We start from the raw sequence: 5,406 nt of genomic DNA, 5'->3' as shown, positions 1-5,406 counted from the left end.
CCTTGAATACCAATTTGAGCAGTAATCAGATTTCTACAAATATCTCTTATTAATAGCAGCAATTGCATGTGGACAGGGCAATTCATCAAGTTGGAATTCCAGGCAGTCACAAGTTCTCTTCTTTAAGTCCACAATGAATTCGATTCCTTCACTATTTATTCTAAACAACATTGAGTCAAGGTTGAACACCTAACAAGGAATAAAAAATTAAGACAAGCTATATTAGTGTATTTTTGCTTCAAAAAGAAAAAGTATGAAATTTTTTAAATGTAAGCAGTAAATCAGTGCAACAGATATAAAAAGCTGAAGTTAATAAATATACTTACAAACATTTTGCAAGCCAAGTCCATCTTCTTAGTCATCTCTTCTTCTGCCCATATTGATACTCTGTGAAAAGTTTCATTTGCCTTTTTTCTCCGTTCGTAAAACCACTCTCCCAACTTTTCTTGGATGAAATCAAACATTCTTAAAATAGGCATTTCTCTCCCTTTTAGTAAAACGGAATTCATTGATTCTACCATATTTGTTGTTAGCATATCATAACGTCGCCGTGGGAACCACGATCGAGCCCATCTCTCGGGAGGCTCTTCCATTATGTAATTGTATGTTTTCTTGTCAATACTTTTGAGTTGGGACATTTAACTAATTAAAAATCTTCACGTTTTGTTATGACCTTGCAGCTACTTTGAAAAAAATTTATTACTGTGGCTTTTGCATTCTTTTGCTTTAAATTTTTCTCAAAGTGATAGAAGGCCAAATCACCATGGTGAAGCTTCAGAAAAACTTTTCTAATCGCATTTGCAATCGATTGGTTCTATCTGACAGAGAAACTAGGTGTCATGACGGACTTGAATTGCTGTTCTCATTTCCCCGATAGAAAACCCAAATGTATGCCTCATTGTTTTCTGATTCTGCACACCAAAAAAAAACATAAAGCGAGGGAAAAAATCTTTGTTTGCAATCCTTTGATACAAGCAACAAATAAACCACACGATATTTTGGATTTAAAAAAATATTGCATCTACTGCAATAACGCGTCTACATAGGACCAACCAGCTACTGATGTGCAGGAGCAAAGAACATGTAAGCATCTTATAAGTGAAATACAACAAAAAAAACAAATCAAAAGGGTGTTGAAATTTTTTCAAATAGGAAACATTTGAAACTTCAGGCTTGATGGTTACTATTGTTTTGCTTACCTATTTTGCGCATCTCTTTTTATGCTTGTGTATGTTCCGGCGTTTTGGCCACCATCATGTGTAGGGTATGAAGGAAGAATCTGGTAGTTTCTCTTCAGGTGTATCCCTTATCAAGCAACAACTTTTTGAATGACGCCATGGCTTTGTGATAACCAATGCCAATTCCAAATTTCTTTTCATTTCATTTTCTACAAAATGCTGTTGAACTCTATCTTTTGTCTCGAACATGTTCTATAATTTGTTTACTTATAAAAATTTGGATGTAGCATGCTTCTGATCTGATTTTCGCTGCATCAAACCGAGCATTCATGGATGTTATGATATTTTCACCCTGAAAAGTGTGGAATGTTTTGTTCTGGTAGCACGTACATTCCAACCACATTGTCCATGAATGCATTTCAGCTCGTATCTCTTGAACATGATCTAACAGCAGTGAATTCAACTTTCTGTTTATCTCCAAGCTGCAGAAAAATTTTAGATCATGTTTTTTGTTTTCTCAAAGATTGATCCAACTCTTACTTCCTCAGGCAAACAATCATGCTAAGTATTTTACTGGTGGAGATTCTTTCACCTTTCTCCTCACTCTTTTCTGATTTCTGAGAAGTACAAGAACTTTCAGCAATTTCTTCAATTCTATCTGATGTTATCGGTATAAGCTCCATGTTTACTTCATCTTCATTGTGCTTATCATTGCAGAAGGTAACAACAAGGTTTGTTGGATTGTGTGTTGGTTGTCAATTTGCATTATTAGTTATCCTTCTTTTCTTGGTCATCGACAAACTGGTATGAAATTTATTAGAGGAGGGGGTAATTGTTGCAGCACTATGTATTCTGAAGCAAGCTGTAATGTTAGAAGGTGGTTGCCCGTTGTCTACTTCCATTATTGGCTGTCGTACTTCATGTTGATAGTCAGCAAAAGGTTCTGAAATCTTAACGCATATGCAAGAGATTGGTTGAATGCTGCAGATTCTGAAGGTTGTATTTTTTCGATGACGAAATGGCAATTCTTGTAGGCTGAATCAGTTGTAAGCAAATGCATACACGTACTGAGTTCTTCATCTGAAGTTACAAGTATTCATTTGCTTGTATTTAGTTTGATATCAAACCATACTTTTAATGCATATCTGGTTGAATCAATATTTGCAACTTCACTAATTTTCTTCAGGAAACTATTGAATGATATGTCCTTATTAAGTAGAACAAGTTTTGTATCACGATCCAAGTATTTGGAATCGGGAGTCCAACTCCCATTGAAAGTTATAACAACGCAAATCGGATTCATCCTGTAGACTGTAGTTTTGGTTAAAAGTCATAACAAAAGTGTCAAATGTAGGACAAAAACTTCAGCTCATCACTAAATACATAAATAAAACAAAAGCTTTACGACAAATACTATCGAGTCTAGCAAAAACTTCAGCTTATCAAGTGCTGAAGTTTTTAAGAATGAACTAAATAACTTCAGGACATTGAGCTGAATTTTATTTGAAAAAATTTTAGGACAAAACTATCGAGTCCAAGACAAAAACTTCAGTTATCAAGTGCTGAAGTTTTTAGAATGAACTAAATAACTTCAGGACATTGAGCTGAAGTTATTTGAAAAAGCTTTAGGACAAAAACTATCGAGTGCAGGAGAAAACTTCAGCTTATCAAGTGCTGAAGTTTTTTAGAAATGAACTAAATAACTTCAGCACATTGAGCTGAAGTTATTTGAAAAAGCTTTTGGACAAAACCTATCGAGTGCAGGAGTAAAACTTCAGCTTATCAAGTGCTGAAGTTTTTTGAAATGAACTAAATAACTTAGCACATTGAGCTGAAGTTTTAGAAAAAGCTTTTGGACAAAACCTATCGAGTGCAGAAGAAAAACTTCAGCTTATCAAAGTGCTGAAGTTTTTTTAAATGAACTAAATAACTTCAGCACATTGAGCTGAAGTTTTAGAAAATGAATTCAACAAACTTGAGCACGTTTCAGCATTAATGGCATAGTACACAGGAGTGAACATAATAAAGACAATTAAAGTAGTAATTATATTCCGTTGGGGTTATGTGTTAGTGTAATAATTATATTCCTATCACATTCATGCATGCTTTTCTTTAGACAACGTTTAAATTCCTCTTTGCCTTTTCATATACCATGCACAAGTTTTTCCCCTATAAAAAGCATGCTATACATTGAGAGTTTATTCACTCAAACAAATATATTCTAGCAGACATAATATACAAAAAGGATAAAATGGATGCTGTCATCAGGCAAATAGTAGAAGAAATCAAACAAGACATTATAGAGGCCTTTGAGGTGAAACTGGATGAGCTCATAGACAAATACGACAGGGAGCTCGAAGAAAATCAACAACAAGCTCGATACGCTTGCGATGTATGCAAGATTTGAATAATCTTGCTGATGAAGATGCTCGTCCATCTGGTAGTGACAACGACGATGACGACGATGATGATGATAATATGGACAATTAGTTTTTCTTTTTGTTATTTTTGTCATTTTGTTATTTATGTTAATTTATCGTTTTAATGTTTAATGAAATGATAAGTTTTTGTTACAAGTTTTTTGTGCGTTTTTTCTAATATTAATTCTATTCAATATCAATTTTTAATTTAGCCACCTACTCTGAGTCTTTAGCAGGAGGAAAACTTCAGCTCCTCCTGCTGAAGTTTTTAAATAATAACTAAAAAACTTCAGCACCTAGGCCGAAGTTTTTGGTGTAATATGATTTTTTAATTTAGCCAATGTAGGAGAAAAACTTCAGCTCCTCCTTCTGAAGTTTTTAAGTAATAAGTAAAAGACTTCAGCCCCTAGGCCGAAGTTTTTTGATGCAATATGAATTTTTAATTTAGGCATTGTAGGAGGAAAACTTCAGCTCTGCCTGCTGAAGTTTTTAAGTAATAACTAAAAAACTTAAGCAACTATGCCGAAGTTTTTTGATGCAGTATGAAGTTTTAATTTATGTTTTATTGTTTTTTACCCAGTGTACGAGGAAAACTTCACCTTTTAATCATTAACAAAAAAACTTCAACAACTATGCCGAAGTTTTAAAACAATCATATAATATTTTAATATAATTTCTTCTTCGATGTGTTATTTGCCAGCTCGTTAACTAAATAACTTCAGCTTAGAATGTTAGAATTCATCGTCAAATAGATTTAGAATTGCAAATTCAGCATATAATTTAATCAATCAATCAGAAAACATATAATTCAAAAATTATTTTTGAATTTGAATACTTACAATGTATTTGAATTTGGAATTTGAATGCGAGACGCGATCTCCGGAGAGACGGACTGATGGATGAGATACGGAGGAGATCTGGAATTTGAATCTGGGAATACGGAGGAGAGACAGACCTTTATATGTTTTGGAAGGGGTATAATGGTCATATTATTACGAATTTTTTGTTAGTTGGTTACGAAATCAATAGTTTTTAAAAACAGGGTATAGGTTAAAAGGTGGCATAAAAATAGGGTACGGTTGCAAATCGCCCCCTATTTGTGAAGGCAAAATAGATGGGCCTGTTCTTTTTTGTATTTTGTTTTTTGCCTGGGATTAACTTAAATAAAGAAATTGAAACTATGGAGGTAGGCTGAAGCATGAAGGCCTTAATTAAACTGGTGATCGTAACTGATTACCAAACTTGGGACACACACATTAATTCGTTTGAAGACGATAGACATGTGTCATGTTTCATGTAATTAATTTCTCCAAAACCCAAAAACCATTTTACTCTATTATGTCCCAACGACTAAATGATTCATGGGGATAAATATTGCAAATAAGCGCATCTGGTGTAGTGGTATCATAGTACCCTCCCACGGTACTGACCGGGGTTCGATTCCCCGGATGCGCATGCCTTTAATTATAGTGATTCTGTTGTTTTTTCGTTTTTCATTAATTTTGTCATGACTGGTTTAGGTAAAAAGCTCTCTCGGCAATAATAGCAATTGTAGGGTACTAACAGCAAATGTCATCAAGTAATCTTACTACATGAACTCCAAGACTTGAATCAAAATCTTCAACATTTTTTACAAATTAGCTAAGTGTACGCCTACCTGTTGTAATTAAACCACAGAATTTAGGGCAATAGCAGGTCGAAAAAGAATTTTTGACGGGCTGTTGTAACCCTCTTCCCTAAGTGATGAAATTTTTTATAGGCTTATAACTCTATAGAGCAAATAATTTGACGGAATATGTTTCATATTC

At 34.0% G+C, this 5,406-nt stretch overlaps 1 non-coding gene across 1 annotated transcript; it reads left to right on the top strand.

Moving 5' to 3' along the window:
• The first annotated feature begins 4,982 nt into the window (after window positions 1–4,982).
• TRNAG-CCC lies at window positions 4,983–5,053 on the top strand. The gene has a single exon. It is a non-coding gene; the product is annotated as a tRNA-Gly (tRNA).
• Window positions 5,054–5,406: the final 353 nt, after the last annotated feature.

This window comes from Nicotiana attenuata, unplaced genomic scaffold (genome assembly GCF_001879085.1).
Source record: "Nicotiana attenuata strain UT unplaced genomic scaffold, NIATTr2, whole genome shotgun sequence".
Taxonomy (NCBI): domain Eukaryota; kingdom Viridiplantae; phylum Streptophyta; class Magnoliopsida; order Solanales; family Solanaceae; genus Nicotiana; species Nicotiana attenuata.
This window is presented reverse-complemented; position numbering and strand designations above follow the sequence as displayed.